General features: G+C 38.4%; 1 protein-coding gene and 1 non-coding gene across 10 annotated transcripts in view; one reads left to right on the forward strand and one right to left on the reverse strand.

Moving 5' to 3' along the window:
* Nucleotides 1-23,554, reverse strand: part of Apbb2 (amyloid beta precursor protein binding family B member 2) — a 304,656-nt gene that overhangs the window by 184,053 nt on the left and 97,049 nt on the right. For 8 of the 9 annotated variants that reach the window (XM_013154279.3, XM_005004490.4, XM_005004489.4 and 5 more), the window contains one exon: nt 2,420-2,534. The exons of the other annotated variant lie outside the window; for it this stretch is intronic. The gene's annotated coding sequence lies outside the window, so the exon portion shown is untranslated. The remainder of the gene's footprint in view (nt 1-2,419; nt 2,535-23,554) is intronic. 9 annotated transcript variants of the gene reach the window in all.
* Nucleotides 15,836-15,939, forward strand: LOC111757334 (U6 spliceosomal RNA). Its single transcript, XR_002791706.1, has one exon. It is a non-coding gene; the product is annotated as a U6 spliceosomal RNA (small nuclear RNA).

A 23,554-nucleotide genomic window follows, 5' to 3' on the forward strand; every position in this document is an offset into this window, starting at 1 on the left:
TGAATGATCAGGAGAAATAAAATGCAAAAAAGAAGTGAGGGGGAAAAATGGGAAATAAGCCATGCAAAATGAAAGATGGTGGACTATGGACCAGTAACACTGAAAGACATCAAGAGCTGGAAACCAGGAGAGAGTGGCAGCACCTTCTAGCTCCAGGGAAGGAAGCTTCAAGCAACATGTTATACAAACATACATCACTCAAAAGGCGGCCATTTCCCTCCTTCCCACCCAAAATGGTACAGGTAAGGTCTGGGGCAGCAATCTCAGGGCTCCCAATCCCGGGGAAGGGAAGGCAAAGGCAATCTCTTAGAAAGCACTCCACAGGAAAGAAGTCACAGACCACAGAAGCTGGGAAGAACAGGCCCATGCAGCTCTGAGCCTTGGGAAGGTCTGGAGAGTCACTTCGCTGATGGGTGGAAATCAAGCACATCCATAAAGGCAAATTCTCCAGATAAACTTATTCCATCCACTCCAAGAGCCCAAGTGTTAGCATTCTAACCATTTAAAGGAAGAATTTCCTCCAAATATTTTACAATGAATGATGTGAAATTAGCATTTTGTAGGGCAAATTCTAACACATTATTTGGACCAACAGCAATGTATGCTTTCCAGCTCTCTTCTGAGCAGAGTGTATCACTTATTATTAAAAGAACCACAAACTCTTTGACTGTGATGGCCAAAAGACAAAGGTACTTACATAACCATTTAAAATGTTACCGTTATAAAGTCTACCCTCAGCTCCTACAAAAGCAAGCATTGGCCAGTTCATCAAATTCTGGTCTGTGTTTCTGAGGACATGCAACTTAGGGATTATGAAAATCACTAAATTTAATATAAAGCTGTCATCATGACCTTGAAGATATGAGTCCATGTGGACAAGCTGTCCGCCGCAACACTGGCAGGCTCAAAGCTGGTAGTCTGAATTCCTGCACTGCTGCCAGCAATTCCTTCTCACTGTCACTACTTTTAACTATTTTATTTTATAAATGTCTTGAAGGTGGATTTGACTTTTTGAGGAAGAAAAAACTGAGCTATCTCTAAGGAAATGAGACTGAAAGGTAAACATGAATAAATATAACTACAGCAGAGCCGTGGGAGCAAAAGCACTTTGGGAAATGCCCCCAAACACAGCTCGATTTGAAGCCAGAATTCCAGACAGCCCAAAAGCAAGTTACAAGAGTAAATGACTAGCTACACAACCAGCCCAAAGTTGCAAGACTAAAGATAGCAAAAAGTAAATCAGAGACAAACTGGACTTTCTGTAAATAAGATCAGACCATTAAACAAAAGTGCTCACATGTCAGATGCAGTGGCTCATACCTGTAATCTCAGCACTTGGAAGGCTGAGGTAGGAACATCACTGTGAGTTTAAGACCAGCCTGGGCTACGCAGTGAGTTCAAGGCCAGCCTGGACCAGTGAGGTATTGTCTCAAACAAAACAAAACAAAACAAAACAAAAACCCAACTCATTCTTTCTCTTAAGCTAATAAAAGTAAAGACAAATAGGAGAGGAAAGCAATTACAACAGCTCCCAAAAGACTTCTAGAATAACTTCAAGTGCTGTGAGACACAGAAAGTCATCACCAAGGAGCCTAAGAGTCTCCTCCTTTGGAGAATGCCAGGGAGGAAGAGCCAGGGCTCTCCTCCTACCGCACACGAGGTAGAGAAACGCCCAGAGTACATCTCTTCAAAGTCCCTGAGTTTTTTTGTTTCAAAAATTAAAGCAGTCATTGACATTTTTTTAAATTTATGGCACTATTATTGTTAAATATATTTTTGTGAAAAAGGAAGAGATGTAATTTTTAAAAAATGCTTGTTTATGAATGCACTGAAACAAAAATAAAATGGCTGATCATCTAATCTTATAGCGCCACTTCATTAAAAAATCCTAATTTAGATAACATTTCTCATCATTCAATATTAATTACCCTAAAGCAGTGATGGTGAACCTTTTAGAGATAGCCCAAACTGCAACTCAGAACCTACTTTTATAGCAAAGTGCCAAGACTGCAACTAGCCCTGAATGCTGAAGTTTCAGTTTAGAAAAAAAAATTCATACAACAACATCCCCTGTCTTAAAAGAAATACAAATAACACACGTGCTGTAGGTTCACCACCACTACACTAGGGCAATCCATTTTTCTGCATTTCTAAATATCTTCATTCACATCTTATGATTCTTCACCACTTCATTATCCTACAACATTCTACAAAGAAAACAAGAGAGGAGAAGAGGGAGAGAATGGAAGAGGAAGGGAAGGGGAAGGGAGGGGAGGGAAAGGGAAGGGGAAGGGAGGGGAGGGGAGGGGAGGGGAGGGGAGGGGAGGCGAGGGGAGGGGAGGGGAGGAGAAGCGAGGGGAGGGGAGGGGAGGGGAGAAAAGGTGCACACACACAAGCAAGCATGAGATCCCATACGTACATGAGCTGCCTGGATGACAGGGAGCCTCTGGGTACCGTCTGCCCATAGTGACAGTCAGCACTTTAGCAGGGGCCTCCACAGCTCCCAGGTACTCAGAAGATAGTGAGATGGTTAGCTGTAGTGAGAGGAGACAAAAAAAAGGTAGAAACAGAACAGAGACTTAGAATAATTATTGCATTTTTTCATTAAAATGCTAATGATGACCACAAATTTCTAGATAACCATGTTTATGAATTATTCATAGTCACACTGGAGATAAAGTTCCCTTGTCACTGCAGGCTGGCATGGAACTTGCTGGTAATTTATGTGTGACCCCTGAATCAGTGTGACAGAGGTACAGGCCACTGCATGGCCCTCAGTCAGGGGTGGCCCTTGTTGGCCTGCTCTAGAAGTGTGGCCAATCCCCACCCACATTCCACTGGTGTTTTTGCATCTCATTCTTCCTTAATGTCACGAGAAAGCACTAGTCTGGCTCTCGGTTATGACACCTGAGCTGAGGTCCTGTAACATTCCAAAAGCTTGAAAGAAGACAAGGAAATTTGCTATGCTGGAGAGGCAACATGTCAGACTGCTTCTAAAAAATGCTTTTCATTGAAGTATAATATAAATATAGAAAGGGCATCCATGCACCCACAACTGGACAGCTCGAGGGATTTTCCTAAGCTGAATGAGGGTGCAAAGAGGAACGTTATCCATAGGGCAGAGCACCCTTCATGCTCCCTTCTAATCCCACACAATTTTTGCCCCCTTTTATGAGCATCAAATTGATTTACTGCCATTATTTGTATTTCATTTATAAAACAATACTGAAAATGTAGCATGTGAAAGGCATTGTGTAGAGCACCTGGGCTACAAAGATAAGCAAGGCAGCTTCTCTATCTGGAAAAAGCAAAGTCTAGCGGGGCCAAGCGACAGACACAAACTGACCCCAAAGAGAAGTGTGATTCTAGTAATAACTGGTGATTCATGTCAAGCAGGGACATCCTGCCCTGAAATGGAGAGGTCAGAGAAGGTTTGCAGGGAAAAGGGAAGTCTAGCATGTATCTTAAGGCTGGACTGGAGTTGCCCATGGAAAAGCCAGAGGTAACACCGGGTGGGGCACAGCACAGCATGCCTGGCCCCTGTGCCGGCTGAGGCCAGGGAGCAGCCCAGGGCCAAATCAAAGGTCTGCACATCGCTCAGAAAACTCTGCCTTCATCCTGGTTGCAGACACCCACAGAAGGATCAGCCCCGAGTTGCAGCTGTCTTACTCCTTCTGGATGTATCTGGAGGGAGCAGAGTAGATACAGGGAGAGCAATAGGGCAGCTCTTTGGTTGTTATAATTGTTCAGAGAGGGGAGGCAGGATGGCACTGAGGGCAGCACAGGCAGGTGGGGAGAGGGCAAAAGAACGAATACTGCAAAGCCTCCAGAAACTACAGGCAGGACAAACCGATTGCCTACGTGTGTGGACATACTGGGAACTGAGGTAGAGAAGAAAGCAGAAGAAACAAGGAAGACAAGGAGTGTAGTTTGAGGAACCAGAAATCAAGATGTAGACACTCAGACAGGAAGTGCCAGGTGTTTTTTTTTTTAACTGTGATGAAGCTTTGGGAAGGAGCCTGAGCAAAATATAAGGACAAGAAGTGATTATTTCATGGAGAGCAGCAGAGATCATGTAAGTTGGGGACATCTCTGAAGGAACAAGGGCAGAGCTAGCAGATTACAGGATTAGAACTAAAAGCCAAATCCTAGAGGACACAAACAATGACAGAACAGGCGGAGGAAAAGGATCTTTTGAAGACAATCAGAAAAGGATGTCAGAGAAGTACAGTGGCACTTAAGATAAATATACCTTTAGGTGTGACATTTAAGAAGTCATTGGCCACCTTGATCAGGGGCTGTTACAGTGAAGTGGGGGAGGCAGAGACAGTGGAATCCACAGAGCAAGTGGAATAGCAGGGGAAGAGAATGGAGGGCTTCGGAAAGCCTTCGGTGCTAACAGAAGGCCATCGATGCAGGGGAGGGAATCCGTTCAGAGGGAAAGACTGAGAGCCCCAGAAGGAAGAGATAGCAATGAATCAGATCTTCACTGAGGTAGAGGAAAAGATCAAGAGGACAGACCAAGGGGCTGGCCTCAAAGGAGGAAGAGAATTCACAACTCTCTGATATTAGAAGAGGCATGGTGAAGATGAATTTTGTTACAATAAATTTGTAATTAATAGCATTGGGATGTTGGAGGTGAGAGTCCCAGTGACGTCAACACTCTTGGCAAGAGTTGGGACACTGGCACATAGAGCACAGTCCAGTCAGCAGTGGCACCTGCCCTGAGACTCCCTAGCATGGCTCCTTTTAAGATTGCAGTTATACCCTCCTCTTCAGGTCTCTGAACACTTTCCACCTACAGTCTGAGCAAATAAATCCACAAACAGGGCCAAGTGACATCACTTAAGGACCGCATCCCAGTAATGGCTAAAGTTCCTTAGAAACCTAACCCAGTGGAAAACACCTTTGAAAAGCACTTTGATATGGTTGAAGAAGCCTCTGGGATCCCTAGAATCCTGAGTTTGCCTCATGGTTTATCTCTTCTGTATATGAATGAGACCCAGTTCATCTCTGCAACTTGACAGCCATTTAGAACCATAATGTCCTCAATGTCAGCAGCCAGGACCGAGCAGCTTCCAAAGGCATCAGATGTCTCCCAGCTGACTCATCCATCTTTGCATCCCAGGGGCTAAGATATAGTAAGCAGCCAATAAATGTGTAATGAACCAATAAACCAGTACATAAGTAAAGAATTTTCACAACTAAGAGATAAGATGGCCAATTAAGCAGTGGAAACAGAAGTTCGCATCCTATATCTTCCTTTTTTGGCCTAATTAACTCAAAGCAAAGCTGAAAATTGGATTCAACGGCACTTATTTTTCACAGAAGAAAATCTTTATAAATAAATAAAGTGTTAAGTGAAAGATTTCGGAAGTTATGAAAACAGGATGCCTCTTAAACGGGAAACCAGGTATCTATGAATACTGTGAGCAAACAACGAAGTGGCACTGCAGGCTTCCCATCTGTGTGCCTTCTTTGTTCTCCCGGTGAAGGACAGAACTTCATTACTGGAGCCGCCAGGCGCCTCTCCTCCCAGATGCTCACGCACACAGCAGCCTGCTTAGGTTTAACCCACCGGCAACAAGATAAACCGTAATGGGATAATGAAAGCCTTGCTTCCTCGAAAACCCACCTCAGTTATAAGCCTATGTCCTGGCCCTACTGTACACTTCTTTATTACCCACCATTTCATTTCTTTTCATACATAAGCTCTGAGATATCGATGATCACAATAAACACATTTTATGTATTACATAGTCACACATGGTAGGATTCGTCTGGAAACAATTTTAATAATAATGCTTCCACAGCTAAGAAGGAATTGTGGTTTTTTAATTGCACGTACTATGTGACACTTTTCTGAACAACAAATAACTTGATCCTGAAAGAATTAAATGTGATTCTGCCTATCTGATCAGCAATACCTTGAGAAGGAAAAAAATCTCTGAGATTATCTTATTCTTCTTTCTATTAAGAATGTTAAGAGACCAAAATAAACAATATGCTATTCACTTGAGCGCAAGCCATCAAGGGAAGTTAAGGTATATATTTGCCAGTCCACAAAGTATTTACTGTGTGGCTTTTTAATTACTATGATTATGGTATTTTCCACAATATATTCACCACCACAAATGCTCTACAAGGCCATTAATCCTCAAAAAATACATTAACGCTTCCCTCCTCTCCTGCAAACTCTTATTATGCTGATGGGGAGCAAAAATGTCAAGAATTTTCTCCAAAATAAACAATTCATGTCAACAGCTGCTAGATCTACTATCCTCATTTAACTATTTTAAGATACTCAAATATCTCTGCTTAACTATTTGGTGCTACTGACTTAAAAGGTGAATTTGTAAAAATGGCTTTGCTTATTGCAACTTTTTAAAAGAAGGTTATTTATACACTTCAAAAACAATATATTCAATAACTCCTTAAATTATTACACACCATATCTTTCTCTTGGTACAATGCAGTATAATTTCTTTTTTAGAAATCTCAAGAATAAAACATTGAGAATGACCAAGATTTTCATAACAGTTAAAGGACTACTCATTTAAGTATTAAATGGGTTTAACTTCAACCCTAGTGGATTATTTTTTTAAAGAATTCAGAATATAATTATCTTTTCTTGGTGACTATTTTAGTTACTTTTTTAACTGCTGAGACAAAATATCCAACACTCACAAGTTAAGGGAGGAAAGGTTTATTTGTAGAGGTTTCAGTCCATTAGTTGGCTAGCTCCAAGGCAGGTGGCATGGCAGACAAGCATCTGGGTTAGTGTATGTTGGGCAGTAAACAACAAAGGATGACCACAGCATGTTTTTTTAACCTGTTTCGTTTCATCTAGGCTACTTAGGGCAAGCAGAACTCATACCCTTAATCCTTGTGCCCTTGATTTTAGCACTGTATTAGGAATTGGTTTTAGCACCATACATTTTCAGATCCAAGCACCTCTAAATAGCCCCATTTATGACCTATGAGGTTTTGGGGGGATATCTAGACACAGCCATAACATTCTGCCCTGGCTTCCCAGAGGCTCAGAATCATTGTGAATCCTTTTTCTCACCTTGCAACAACAGTAATTAGCATGTATGTATCATTTAAACTTTAAGGCACCTTCTCTTACATTGTTTCCCTTAAATGACTTCTATTTTCTTCTTTTTATTTTCTCTTGCCTCCCTTTCACAAACACAAGCAGAACTTTCTAAAATTAGCAAAGCAAAACAAAACAGACCATGCTTCACAGAGTTGTCAAAAGCAACTACTTATAGTAACCCTATTTTGTGACACATTCAACTCTTCTTGAAAATAATTATTTTTTCTCTGATAATGAGCTCTTGAAGTTAAGATACGGTGAGAAATATGTACATCCATCTCCCAAAAGAAATGAGACAGGTAAATCCTTGCAAGAACTGTCAACAAAAATAAATGAAAAGAAGTAGGAGATAAAATTTTGCAAAAAGAAAAAAAAAAGAATAACATTGTCATTATTATTTTAGTTTCCAGCAAAATCTCTATCTCACCAGAGCTAGTTTTCCCCAAACTCTGCATTAAATAATTTGATCATTAAATCTGTAAAAGCCACAAGGGATGTGGCCATCTCATTAAAAGGGATGATCGTTTGAGCTATGATAATGAGAAAGAGCATCTATTTTTGGTTTTAAGGATACAAGTACTTCCTGCCTGCTGCTCAGAGGCAATGACACTTGTAGCAAGCTTTGGCACAAAACAGATGCCTCAGTACTCTCTCTATCATGATGGCAACAAGAGCCGCCGCATAGAAATGTTTCCTGCCAGAACTTGTGCAGACTCTCAGTTTTAATTCATCAAGAAAGAACACGAGGTGTCTGAAACAGAAAAATATCAACCCCACTCTGGAAAGGTAAATATTGCTTTAACAAGAAGGATTCTATAAGCTCTAGACTGGAGATCAGATCATATTCTTTTATACTCATTCAAACCCTATAGGATATAAACACTCTTAAAATTTGAATTGGCTGTCCTTTTGTTTTACAATGGTTGAACAAACCCCCAAATAAACATATAGTAGTAATACATGGTACATGGACTGACCATCTCATGAGCCAAATTAAGCCTCCCTTCTGTTATGTTGCAGGTATCAGATATTTTGGTCCAGTGACAGGAAACTGACTAGTATATTTAACATACATAGGAATGAATAAACAGTATATAAATAGAATATGTGTGTGGGGGGGGAACTGTGGGAAGTGGTGACAGAATAAGGATAAAACAGAATAAAACCAATCAAAACAAACCAGTGTAGGAAATATACGTCTTCAAAACATTATGAAACCAACAATAGTTGCCATAATGCCTTGTGATGTCTTCAAAACAGCTGTAGATAACTTGGACATAGTAAAAATCAAGCAGAGCAGAACAGAAAGAAACAATAAAGCCAAAACAGTGAATTCCCTAAAGGACTTAAAAAGAAGCCTATAGTAAATGCAAAATCGCTATCATAATATATCTTGCTATCTTTGAAACAGCTGCTCTTGCCATCAGATTTGACATAATCAAACAAAACAAAAGAGAATAAAACCCAACCCAACAAAACACTGGAAATGATACAAGACTTCCAAAACAAGACCACAGGGAATCAGCAATGGCTGCAACCCTCAGAAGGAGATCCCCTCCTAGATGTCACACTGCGTACCGTTATCCTCTGAACCTACAATCAGACCACTGGCCCTAGACCTCAATGTTAGTCAAACAACAACGCACCACAGGTATGCAACTGCATTTTACCTTATCATCACAGCCTGTGTTTCTCTGTTATGGCAGTGGGGTAGGGGTGGTGGATTGGTACTTCTTGTTTGCCAGCCAGCACATCAGAAGGGGATAGGGCCTGGCTGTTCCAGTCAGACGGTGGCCTGTGCATGGTGCTGGTTCCCAGGTTGGGCTTGCTTGTTGCTGTGGCCTTGTTCTCTCTAGTCCTCAAATGGCACTGACTCATGGGGAGAGGCTGGAGCCTTGCTGTTCCAGTCTGCCAGTGGCCGATGCATGGCCAACATACACTTTTAATTGCAACACTAGGGGAACTGAGGCAGGAAGATTGCAAGATGTTTGAGCCTAGCCTGAGAAACTAAGTGAGGCTCTGTTTCCAAAATAAATAAAATAAAATAAAATGCACTGGCATTGTAAATGAGAGCACTCCTGGTTTAATCCCTAGTACAAAACAACAATGATATGTTGTGCAAGAAAAACTAAAATTATAGGACACTGCACAGCTGAACTGTGAAAAATGCTAACAGTGAAAACAAATGGAGATATAACTATCTTGATGAGTAGGTAGATGCTTACAGGAAGGCAAATATAAGAGCTAAATCTTTATCTGCCTTAATAGGAATTCAATATTTAATGTCTAAAGTTGCAAAAAAATTAAAATAACAACATAAACATATCAATTTGCTATATGGAAGCAAATACCAGAAGAGCTAAATGAACTGAAAATAGTTGCTTCTTAAAAGTAACAGCAATGAAAATAAGTGGGCAGGAAGGTGTATATATTACTGCAATTAAAAACTGAATTTTAAAAAGCCGGAAACCAGCCTGGTGGAGTGGAAGATGCCTGCAGTCACAGCTCCTCAGGAGGCCTGTGCAGGAAGACTGCTGGAGCCCACGAGTTCAAAACTAGCCTGGGATCTTGTTATGAAATTTTCTTTTATATTTTTTCCATAAAATTAAAAAAAAATCTTTTCTGGTAAGAAGAAAACAAAATTATTCAAGTTTGTGTTTCTTCTTCAGGACACTTTGCAAATTCTTTCTGAAAATATTTGGTAGCCTTATTTTCTAGATTAATTAATTTACAGGTCTTTTATAGGTTTGAAAATTATAACTTTCCTACAGTAAATTACTCACAAAAAACTTCTAATACTTGGATAGCAACAGTATAAATAAATGTACTTTTACTTTCTGTTGATTATGAAAAGCTGAACTTAGAATTGATTTCAATCTCACAAATAATATTTTCAATCAATGTTATATTTTATTTACCATTTACGAATATTTAGAGATACGTAGCATTGTCCTCCATTGGAACTGACAACTGTGTTAAGATTAAAATATTAATCAGTAAAAGTTGCAACTTTTAAAATATATACAATATGTGAATTAAAAAATAATGCATAGTGGAATGGAGAATATCAAAGAAAAAATACTTTTATTAAACTTAAATATCTTCAAATATTGTCACTTCCATGAAGAAACACTACATTTTCTTTTCTTTTTTTTTTTTTATCGGTACCAGGGATCGAACTCACGACTGCCTGCTTGCAAGGCAGGTACTTATGCCGCTGAGCTAAATCCCTAGCCCCTGAAACACTGCATTTTCACTATGTTTGATTCATATTATACAAAACATTTCACTTTCCTTTGGTTTTATCTGTGTAATAACACATTTATTCTTTGTTCGGTGCCAACAAAATTCATTTCCTTATATTGTCAATATGCTTTAATATATAATGAAAGTAAATAGTGATTGCAATAGAACCTGTAAAATGCAGAAGAAAGATGCGAACCCCAAGTCAATAAAGACAAACTACAAGATAAGAAGCACAGTTGCAGAAAATCTCAGGGGTTTAAATGTTTCATTTCTTAACAGAGTAGAAGTTATACACAGCTTCTTTGGTTCGGCACATTGACATCTAGATAAGTGGATCAATTCAGATAAAATGGACCATACGTGAGGCAGTAACATTAATAATCTTAATTCACTAAGCATTCACCATGTGTTGAACCTACCTCCCTTCATACTTTATAGGTATTGGTTTAACTAATCCTTATAGTCTATAGAATGACTATAAAACAATGCAAACGATTTTTTAAAAATATACCAAAAATTATAAATCTAATTGCATATTGTCTTCTCAGAGTGGTCATCCTGGGAGGTCTCATAGTTCCTGTAAAGTGCTTCTACTGCCCAAAATACTTTTTGTACTCTTGTTTTTAAATTGCCTTTGAAAGCATGGACAATTAAAAAATATTTCTAGGGGCTGAGGATTTAGTTCAGCGGCACAAGCACCTGCCTGGCAAGTGTGAGGTCACAAGTTCAATCCCTGGTACCAAAAAAAAAAATTTGCTTCGTAGTAAAATTAAACCTTTAAAATAAGAAAGAAAAAAACCATCCAGGGTAATACATCAAGACCTTATCTTAACACACACACACACACACACACACACACACACACACACACACAATAAAAGAAAGATAACAACTGATCCACCCAACCGTGTAAGACATACTGATAATGTGAAATTACATTTTCTACCATAAACAGGGGAACAGATAAATCTTAATTGGCTCCTCCTAATTAATGTAATTATTAAAATTTATTTCAAAGAGTTTTATCTTGTTAAAGAACATACCATGAGAGGTATTATGCTGAAACTGTCACAATACTAGCTTTAGTTAGCATATGGAAAAAGGGTCTCTGAATATCAGTAAATAAAGGAGAATGAATTGGCTTCACTATTAGAGTTCACTGACTGCAGCTTCAGATGGATAAACACCTTTGGCCATTGCAGTCACCTCTGTTTCTACCAGATCCCATACCACAGCTTCTAATGATAACATTTATCCATACAGGGGGAGGAGGATAGGTAATGCCTAACATCCAAATCCCTTTCCTGTATTCGGGAACTTTCTCATCAAGTAAGTTTCAATGAGAGGCACACTTTTATCACAGAAGCAAAAATCGCTGAATAGTCACCCTCCCAGAGTCCCTGGCAGCTAACACAGAGACACATAACTTAGCCTTGGCAAACCCTGAATCTAGAGCTAGAGATATAAAAAGAGAGTAGCAGAAGGAAACCATCTTGGGTGAAGAAAGGGACAAAAATGGTTAGTACCCAGAGGCAGTGAAAGTTGAAGTGACAGAGATAATCCCTAATGTCTGGTCACAACAGGTAGTCAATGTGAACCCCAATCTGCAGTGCTCAGTGGTGGCTGTACCTTAAATGGAACGTACCCTATTGTAGGACTTGGCTGTGGTGTCTCCACTTGTTCCTGCCCTTTGCTCAGCCTCCAGCCATTCTGGAACATGCCAAATATCTTCTAAATCAATTACTTCTCGATCAGAGAACCCCAGTTGATAAATGCTCCAAGATAACAGGTAGAGAAAGGTGACTATCTTGTGAAGACTAAAATATTTATGGTTCTTAAGATTCCAAAGCAGAACTAAGAACATTTTCCCACAGAGGAACATGGAGGAAGGTTATGTTTTAAGATACAAATAAAACTTTATTTCTGGAATGCTATGGCTCAAAAAAAGTTTTGGTCAAACTCTCTATTATTTGCATTATCATATCTTTTTGCATATTTCACGTAACACATTCAAAGTTCTTAGCCACTCACTCACTGACACAAAGCACTGGGATTGTAATCCATTTGTTAATTGGGGCTCTCACTGTTTACATCTAGCCAGAAACTCACACTCCCCATTTCTATTGTTATAAGTGGGCAGAAGTACAGTTTTGTCTTTCCACTTACACACAGATCTCTACAAGATGAGGCAGTTTGAAGGTCAGTGGTCAAGAACTACACACGATGATGAAAATGCAAACGAAGGCACTCAAAGATTTATATTCGACCATAAAGACATCAATTTTGTTGAAAAGCTGCATCCATCAGTTCAGAGCATTGCAGCATATTTAGTTCCAAGTCTGAGAATGCTGAACCTAAGCCATTTATCAGCATATGTCGCAGGCTAACCACACAAATTTTGCAGACAAAGCTACAAGTTAAGATAGCGCAGAACAGACTGTTGGTGTGATCAAAAGGGCTTCAAAAGACAGTCAAATGCATCAAAGGCATTAATAAAAAGGAGGGTGCAGAGAAAGAAAGCATCTCTCTGTGGTTCCTCTTGGTCTCTGAGAACCGAGGAAGGCTTTCATGACACAGAACAGCTACCTTTTGTTAGCTGTACACAACAAGAGGTTACATACTCCAGAAAGGGGCTTAAAAATAAATGTAAAACTTGAAGCACGCATGTAATTTTCTTTCTTGTGGTGTTATTTCATAAAGACCTCCCAAAATATCAATCCCAGTCACAGAAATCGGGCTATAAATCACCATGGGGGAAAGATGGCAATGTAAATGTCACTTCAAATCCCATCAACTGGCAGACCACTGTTACTACATATTCTTCTGTGTAGTCAGGTGCCTTGAAATATCTAATGGTGGGTGAAACAAGAGTTGCATTCCACAGCTGTCCAAGTGAGTTACATGGTGATAACACAGTGTCTTGAAAATACGCGGTAAATTTATCTCGGTCAATAACAGACTTCGCTCGTCCTTAGTTTCTTTTGGAGGTCTCAATGGGACAGTGATTGCACATAGTGACGTGTGGGACCATCAAGGTGAGTATACAATCCAACTACCACAGCTCTGGAAAGAATGTGACACAAACCAGCTCCTGAAGTTTCAGAGATGAAAAGAGAAAAGTGGTTTCAAGGAAACTACACTCCAAAGTTAGTTACAGAAATATATTTTTGGGAAATTTACAAATGAGTCAGGGTTTTTTCCCCAAGGATAAAGAAGAAAAATTCACAGCTAGCTAAAGATCTCTCAATGATGAAACCCTAGCTGGCTATTTCCAAAACAGTCACTGCATCAAAACCTGCAATAATACTTAATAATACAGAAATACTTTCTCCCTCTTTGAGATGAAGAGATTCTTCTAAAATTTAAGGTTGTTTTATTTTATCCTATGAGACGTCTACTTTCAAGCATCATTAACAGCAAAATTTTAAATTTTCACAATAAACATCTCTGTTGCATTGTATAATCTCTCAAATATCCTTTTAATTTGAAATTTTAACTAAACGAATATGACAAGATAATATTAACATGAAACTAATTTCACCAACATCATAGCATATAAATGGCAGTCAAATGAAGTTACCATGCAAAGTATAAAATGGTGAAATAATATTCATTTGGGGAAAAAAAGTAATTTAACCCAAATGGATTATCTACTACTTTCAACACAGCAGTCTGTAGTGTGAGGGAATGGAGAAAGAGGCGGGCACAGCACTGGCACAGGAGGCTCAGTGTGTTGATGAGCATGACATATGGAATTCTGGAAAGGCACTGGACCACAGCCCTCACAGAACACAGATTAGGAGATGAAGGGAGAAGCCGAGGTCTGCCGGCAGCATTTTTTGCCAGATAAACCTATTATATACTGTGTTTTAAAGGGTTGGGGTGGAGTAGGGTGGGTTGTTTGTTTCTGAGACCAGGTCTTGCTATAATTGCCCAGGCTGGCCTGCACCCTGGGCTCTAGGGCTGCTCCTACTTCAGCCTCCTGAACAGCTGGGACTATAGGAATATGCTACTATATCTACCTGATATACACATTTTTAAAAATTTATAGGACATGAAACACTCACATCTCATATCTTAAAGGATACTAACCAACAAAGCTGTCAACGCCAATCTCAAATAACTAATGAACTCTAGCCATTTATTTCCAATATCACATAATCCCCTTGTAGTATGTATTTTTGACAAATCTATGAATCTCCCACTAGACTATCAGATATCAAAGTCAGAAGAGAGCCCTATTTAACTTTGAATGTTTGGCTCTTGGCTTTTAGCAGACACATAATGATCTAATGTACCGTAGGTGGACAGGTGAATGAAAGAACAGATGAACGTATCATAAAACTAGCTATTTACTTACCGGTTTCACTAAATATAAAGGTTGGTTCTTGGCAATAAAACACAGTTGAGGTGACTTCTACAAAAGTTGTATTTCATAAAGAAAATGGTCAAAATTAACTAATAAAAATACAGGAAAAAAAGTATACACTGAAGTAGTATCCAAACAGGGAAAATAGCAACAATTATAAACTTTCAACAGTTGATCAACACTAGATGGACTATAGAGCTACTATAAATGACATGTAAGAAACCCCACAGCAGGGACAAACTAAAATGTAGCAATGAAAAGTAAGAGGAACAAAAATAGGACATATACCAGAACTACAACCAAATAACCATATACGCATATTTTTTTTAAAGCACTGGAGTAAAATACATACCAGAAAACACTTTTTTAAGTATACAGGTTTAGAGCTTACAGCTGATTTTCATTCTAAGCCGTTATAAAACTATTACACTGTCAGTTACAGCCTCTATTGTAAAGGTAGAATGCTCACAGTAAGATTCTAACAGTAATTATTACTGTGATCATTCATAGTAACTTTTCATCAAATCTAACTGCTCATTTTTTGCTGTTGGTTTTCGTTTTCATTTTTGCTTTTGTTTTTGGTTTTAGACAGAGTCTTATTTTGTAAAGTTCAGGCTGGCCTCAAACTTGTGGCCTCCTGGCTCAGTCTCCCAAGTATTGCAATTACAGGCATGCACAACCACGTCCAACTCTAACTGCTACTGAATGAAAAATGCACCCAATTTTATGAACTAAGAATAATATCAAAAGTGTTGGCAGTAATAGTTGTAAAATAGTAGCAATTGCAGGATACATCAAATTTCAAAAGTGTTAAAATACAAGAAGATGTTGAATCAAGGAAATGAAATACACACTATAAATTAGTTGTATAAGAAATATTTTGCTCATGAAATAAGAGATCATTAGTAAGTAATCAGATAACAAATGAATAAATCTATGCAAACTTTGATTGCATTCTTTTAAATAAGTGGCTTGATTCACAAATAGAAACTGCAGGTAAGTTTTGGAATAATGAAAGAAACAATGCACTATGAAAGTCAGGTCATCTTCAGGCCTCTGAGATAAAATGTATCTGGTTCAAAAGGATTGAGGAGAGTATTATTAAAAAGAAATTAAAGTACATGCTTTGGTAGCACATACACTAAAATCAGTGTAATACAGAAAGGATTAGCATAGCCTATGCACAGGTATGACATACAAGTTTAAAGTGGTTCATAATTTTAATTCATATACAAAGCATACATGTAAAACATAATCATGCACAACTTCAAATAAATATAACCATTATTTGTCATTCAAATAAATTTTAAAAAATAAAATATAGGGTTGTGAATATAGCTCAATGATAGACCACTTTCCCAGCAAGTGCTTGGGCCTGGTTCTAATTCCCAGTATAGCAAAACTTTTTAAAAAATTAAATTAAATATGACTAGACATTTTGATTACAAAGGATACAAGGGAAGAGAAGGAAAAGAAGAAATTAACGTAATGAAAATCTCCTGAATAAAATGCTCAACTTCTACGTTTAAGAAGTTACGGAATTGTTTTGAGTGGTACATCCTTGAAAGTAACACTGAAACTATCTGTGGCTGATAAACTCAGAGAAGGCCACTTGATGAATTATAATAATGACAAAAAGTTTTACTTGGGGGAGTAGGGGGAGGAGAGCTCATGATTTATGAAATCAGAATTTTTAATGCAATGAGCCCCTAATCTTTCCTTCCTAAACTGACCCAATTCTATGAATAATATTGGCTTTCATTTAATATAATAATAAAAATTAATCTCACCTGAACTTTTAGCAGTTCAGTATGATGAAAAATACAAGGAACTTTCCAGCTGGGAATCAAATTAGAACATACTGCATTAACTATCCATGAGAGACATTTAATGCAACAAATTAAAAGAATGAACTACGATGCACAGGGAGGCCCAGGCATAACCCAAGAAGCAGGAAAAAATTGGCAGAGACATTTAATTCATTATTTTGAAGTAATTTTTATTTAAACCCTTCACATACCCAGAAATATATGGCAAATGAGTCTTTTTCACATAATACAAAAGTCTAATACAAAATTAACCTACAATACCAGCTTGTTTAGTGGACTGATGATTTGTAAGAGTCACAAAAGTTAGCCTCTAAGAAAAGTCAACAGAACTGAGTTGGTTCTTTGAAAAGATCACTAACACTGAAAAATCTTCAGCTGGACTACGAAAACAAGAGAAAAAAATTGCAGTAACTAAAATCAGAAATCAAGGAAAGATCATGACTATTGATTGCATAGAAATAAAAAGAATAATTGGTGAATAAAGTTAAATGGCAAGAAGGTGGATACCCTAGAAGCAATGGACACATATCTGAAAGCACATTCCCTACCGAGACTATCATGAAAAAATGGAAAATCTGGAAGAACCTATACAGAAAGAGGAGACTGATCAATTAAAAACAAAAACATACCCCACAACAAAATCTAAGACAGTATGGCTTCACTGATGAATTCTATCAAACATTTAAAGAATTACTCTAGGTCCAGCTCAAGTTCTTCTAAAATATCAAAAAGAAGGAAAAATTTCCAAAGTCATTCTGTGAGAACAGGAGTACCCCCTGATTACTTCTGGTGTGTGGTGGGCAAGGGGTATTGAGCATGCATGCATGCGTGCACATGTAATTGCACGCACTGTTGCTCAGGAACCAAACTCAGATTGTGTGCAGGCTAGGTGAGTGCTTTATCACTGAGCTACAAACCCCACCCCCTTATGAATACTGAAGCAAAAAGGATTCTCTACAAAATACTAGTAAAGCAACTTCAGTAGTGTGTTAAAAGGACAGTGCAGGATTTATCCCAGGAATGCAAAGATGATTCATATATGAAGAAAATCAATCAGTGTGATATATCACATTAATAGGAGAAAAATCCCACAATGATCATCTCAACTGATGATTTTTAAAAAGCATGTAACAACATTCAGCACCTTCTCAAGATAAAAATGCACAACAAACTAGGAATAAAAGAAAAAATATGTCAACATAACAAAGCCATTCCTGAAAAGCTCCCAGTTAATATTATACTCAATGATAAGTGACTGGTACTTTTTCTTCTAAAATCAGGAAAAAGAAGAGAGTTATTCTAACAACTTTTTACCAACATAAAAATAGATGCACTAGCCAGAGCAATTAGGCAAAGAAAGACAGATAAACAGAAGAAGCATTCAACTAGAAAGAAAGAAACTTTTCACTGTTTGCAGATGACATGATCTTATCCATAGAAAATACAGACACATAAACATGCTCACAACTGTTAGAAAAATTAATTCAGCAAAGTGAAGGATACAAAATCAACACAAAAATCAGTGGCATCTCTACATACTAACAACAACTAAGTGAAAAAAGGAATTAAAATAGCAAAACCATTTATATTAGTGTCAAAAGGAAAAAAATACTTACAAACTTAACTTAAAAAGCAAAAGTTTGGATGCAAAAAAGTATCAAACAGGGCTGAAAGACATTCAAGAAGGGTCTAATAAACAGGCATCTTGAGTTCATAGAGAAGATGACCACGGTTCTTTATTGTAAAGATGTCAGTACCACACAAAACAATACACAGATTTGATGCAATTCATATTAAAACTCCAGTTATGCTTTTTGCAGTAGAAAGACTGGATATATTTTTTCTTTTAATAAATGTTAAAGTTAGCAATAATTCCTTATATTTAATCTACAAGGGAGTATATTCAACAATACAACCCCGATATAACTGAATTCATTTGGATAAACGGAAGATTCTACATTTTATATAGAAAGCTATCATCACTAAAATTCAGGCCTACGATGGACCACACTCACAAAGGAGATTTGTTGAGATGCTTGGGACTCCACAAAACAGCTACAGTCACCAGCCAAGTGGGCGATTAGAAGGGTAACCACCATCGCAGATACGATGTGTCGCTCAACAAATTACACTACCTACTTTTTGGAGTTAATATAGACCTGCAATGATGAAACAGGCAGTGGTGGTGAAGCAGGCATGCTGCAGTAGGGTATTCATTCAAAAGCTCTAAAAAGTCTGCCATCACTGATACAGAGTCTTAGACTTCTTGATTGACAAAGACCTTAAAAATCATGCTACCAGTGAAATTCATTTAATAGCTTAGAAAATGAGGACCCTAGGAAGAAGTCCTAGGCCGTGTAAGTAGTCAGCAAAACAAAAGACCAGAATTCAGGTTTCCTGAGTCCCTAATAAAACTCCTACACTAAAGTCCAGGAATACCTCCTTAATCTGCCAGTAGGCAAAATCCACGAGACACAATTTTCACCACATCAGTAAGTGTCCAGTATGGTTAAACTAACTCGCCTCTGCACTAGGATTACATGGAAAGCTTTTGATTAGTAAGAGTCTTTTTGATGGCTATGGTTGTTGCCAGGCCCTCTAGTGGTGGTCCACCTGGACCTCTCACTGTCAGTTATTCAGGGAAGAAGCAAATTCTGAGATAAGAAATGGGAACTGGCAAGGAAAGATTCCGCAGAAAGAAAGAACACCCCCAACCTATCCCATCTTCCAGGCCTCAGTGTCTTTGATGTCTGGAGCGTCTGTATACACGTTCTAACAGCAGCCACCTCTGGGGGTGGGGGCCTACATGGTCTGGCCTGGAAAGGCAGCCTTTCAGGGGTCCAGGTCCATAGGCCCATAGGAAGGGCCTATGTGTGCCCTCTCTTGTAGTCAATGTCTGGAGCGCTCAGAGTTTTGATATAAGGTATAAATTCTATCTCCTCCAGGGAGTTAAAGACATGTTTCCAGATGAGAAGTGGAATGGAAAATAAGAACAGACAGCTCCTCAAGAGTGATCGTAGGGCTGGCAGGGATGAGTCAAGGTCCCCAAAGGAAATGAAAGCCTTTGAGACAGGACTCAAGGCATGAAGTCCAGGCCCACATCATCATCAAAGATGATTCTTTTCCTGATGATTTCAGAGAAGGGCACATTAATTTAAAAAAGAGATCGAATGGGTTAGCTTGCAAAACATCATACATTAAACAAAGATTTCTAGACACTGTTTATACAGGCTGATATTTGGGGGCAGACACCGTGGGGACCTGGTGCAATGCTCACGACCAGTGGCCGATCCCACAGCCAAACATTGGTCACTAACAATTCCTAGTCTTCCAGTCACGTATCTCCCCATATTCAGTAGGGAATCTGTTAAGCCTGAGAAAACACCATCTTCTGTAGCATATGCTGAGTGATTATCCTGGATTTAGGAATTCATAAACTTCCTATTCATACACTAAGTAATATGCATTAGTATTTCCATTGTATAGGCTATAAAATTGAGGCTCAGAGAAAAAAAACTCAGAGAGCAAGTGAGAAAGCTAGAATTTAATATCAAGATGAACAGAATTTTAGCATTTTTAAAAAATGGTCCCTCCGTTCTGGGAGTCTATCCTCTGAAAGATAGTACTCCAGGGAATAAGTTACTATAGGACCTCAAGGTAAATTCATCAAGATCTCATAAAATATTAATATGGAAAAGACTGTTCAGAGTATGGTTTTAATCCTACCCCCATCTAACACTGCAATATTTGAAGCAAGACTTGTACGTGGAAAGCGGTTACAAATATTCACATGACAAAACACAAAATTTAGCTTTTTCAAATTCATGTATATGAATTATAGAGTCAGTTTAGCCCCACTTGTTAAGAGGAAAACCCCAATATACATTCTATTAATATCCCTGAAGTCCCAATGTGAATATCTAATCTGATTAAAATACCACCACCTGTTAGAGTTTATCTCTAGATGCTCCCCTAAAGCCTCATGCACCCACAAGCAAGGCTTTTGGAAGGTGTTGGATTATGGGGCCGTATAGCTAAAAGTGCAGGTCACTGAGGGTGTGGCCTGGAAGGGTGTACTTCCTTCTGCAGGGTTCTCTCTTATCTCTCTCTGCTTTCAGGCCCCAGACCCCTCTGCCACGCCATTCTGTCTTGGAGCCAGCTGATCCTGCAAAAACCAAGACTACTGAAATGTGAGCCAAAATAAAAATCTCCCCCAGTAGGTGGTGAGTATCAGATATTTGTCCCAGCAACATGGAAAGTGGACTAAGACACCACCATTTTCACCAAAAGATCTCATTTAACAGAAGATTTAAGAGAAAAATATAGATTTAACAATTTTTCCCTCCAGTCATTTCTTTAAATCTGAAAAACAAAACACTGCCCTAAGAAAGTATTTCTTTTACTTTCCACTTAGAAAGTTTTAAATGCATCTGAATTAAATTGCCATTGGTGTGAAATTACTAAAAGTCTCAATCAAAACCAGTGATTAGATTTTCTCACCAGAAATTCCCTAAACACTACCCTTTGTCCTGATAAACCTTTAAGTGTTCTTCTGTAGCTATGCCAGAAGCTACTTGTAATTAAAGTTCATTTGGAAGAAATCAACAGATTTCTCTCTACCTATGACTCTTTTTTGCTACTTTATTCTTTTTCTTCTATTTCATCTGAGACGAGACCCTAGTGTAATGTCACTACACCAATACTGCATTCACACTAATTCATCAAAGCAGTTCAAATACTATAGATTCTTTTCAAAACATAAAGAATACTATAAATTTCCTTTACTACCAGGGCAACCATTTATCATCCAAACCTGAACACTTTTTATACTGAAAGTGTGTATTATCAAAAATTGTATCAGAACAGCGGGTATAGGTAGGATTATGCTACCAAACTGAACCAAACTATTCAGTATGGTCACTGGACATTATTAAAGAACCAAATACTACACACCAAAGCTGAAATCTTCAAAAAAAAAAAAATGAAGTAAAGACCTATGTGGAAAATCAGAAGAACCACATCAGAAGGTCAGAAGATGCCTGGGGTCTCTCTGAAGTTCCAAAACGAATGGCGTTTTACCCAAGCATTGTTCCTCCACCCCAAATTATTAAAACAGCTCCTACATGTGAATGAGGATCTATATATGCCATGTGTTTTCTTTGCTTATTTGTTGCTTTAATGCTACCCTCTCACTCCTCCTTGATACTACCTGAACTTACTCATCTGTATATGAGTCTCTGTCTCCTTGGCTATTTTATTTCTCATCACTGAACCAATAAGATAGAGTTAGCAATTACTTGCTACGTAGCAAGGGACTATGCTAAACTACCTCCTAAAAATGGGGGAATGCAAAGCCGAACTGGGCACAGTTCTTGCCAGTTCGTTGTCTAAAATGTTTGTTTGGAAACTTTTGCTTAAAATTCAATACAGCTTCACGCCAATCTCTACTTTTACACATGTCCTTAGCAGCCCACAAAAGACAGACAACTGCAAAGCACTCTAGTGGTCCCCGCTCTATTTATTTTTATAAACTGGTGAGGGGAAAAAAATACAATCTCAGCAACTTTTGTTAAGACATCGAATTTCTACATCTTAAAAAACTTATTATGTAAGCTTTTCCAACAAAGACATGCGAGCCTTTTGGGGGCGCAACAGACCATGGACTCTTTCGTGCATTCCCATTTCCTTCTGGATGCTGGTGAGGAACTATGTCAGGTTCTAGGCCTGAGCAATGCAGCAACTTAACGGGAGCTTGTCTCAAAATAAGAAATAAACAAGGGGCTCTGCAGATGTAGTTTAGTGTGAGGGCCCTAAATTCAATCCCCAGTACCACACACATACACACGTGTGCGCACGTTGACACACACACACATGCAGTGAATAAATAAGGCTTGTGAATTGTTTTTTTTATTCCAACTCCTCAAAATCTATGTTCTACTGATTATCTCCTCTTGAAAAGCAGCCCCAAGCCACGCAAAATAGTTTATGCCTATAATCCTGGCATTCTAGGAGGCTAACGTTGGAGGACTGCAAGTTTGAGCCCAGCCTGGGCAACTTAGTGAGATCCTGTCTCAAAATAAAAAATGAGGTGGAGGGTAGGGGTTGGGGGTTGTGGTTAGTGTGAAAGTCCTAGGTTTAATCCCCAATACCACAACATTTAAAACAAAAAAGCAACCTCATTAACAGCTCTGATTCACACACACACACACACACACACACAAATGAGATCCCAGATCCCAGCCACTTACATCAATGTAACCTGTAACAACCTCTAATCATTCTCTGTGCTATTTCTTATCTATGAAATAAAACAGAGTTCACAGGGTTTTTGGTATTTGTGAGATTTGAAAACGACTCTGTAAAAGACCCAGACAGGAACCCACTAAATGTCTGCTGAATGAAATAAATTGCCATCCTGTTCTGTTGTACCTCCAGATCAAAATGTAACTACTATCAAAATCTCATTTGTCAAAGCTGATCTTCATTCAAGCAACAGATAGGCATCAAGTGCTTTAATACAGAATTGGAGTCTGTCTGCTGTTAAACATCAAAGGAAGAGATTACCATCCACCTTTAAATGCAGGAAAACAACAATTGGTTTGCAAGTAAAAGAGAAAGGTATATAATTTAGTCTTTTTTTCTTTTCTTTCCTTAGTATCAAAGTATTAAGGGATTATCGGCTTACATCAGACTGAACCTATTTTTTTTTTTTTTTTGCAAGAATTACACAATAAAGGAAAGCAACTTGGAACTGATTTGAAAACTCAGCATTCACTGGCAGCTCCTGCTTTTCATGGTCAAGAATACACAGGCCATTTGCCTTTACTTTAAAGTTCAAAACTACGGCGATACAGATCCAAGACTAAGATTTGGTGTTCAATGTTTTCATCCAACTGTGCTTGCTTTCCCAGCAATCTAAGATGTAAAACCTCACACCCTGGGTCTCTATGCAACTTTAAATTTATTTAAAGAAAGCCAGGCATGGTAGTGTACATGGTAGTGTAATTCCAT

The sequence above is a fragment of the Cavia porcellus genome, unplaced genomic scaffold (genome assembly GCF_034190915.1).
Source record: "Cavia porcellus strain 051 isolate PalLab524CR breed Dunkin Hartley unplaced genomic scaffold, mCavPor4.1 scaffold_30, whole genome shotgun sequence".
Classification (NCBI taxonomy): Eukaryota; Metazoa; Chordata; class Mammalia; order Rodentia; family Caviidae; genus Cavia; species Cavia porcellus.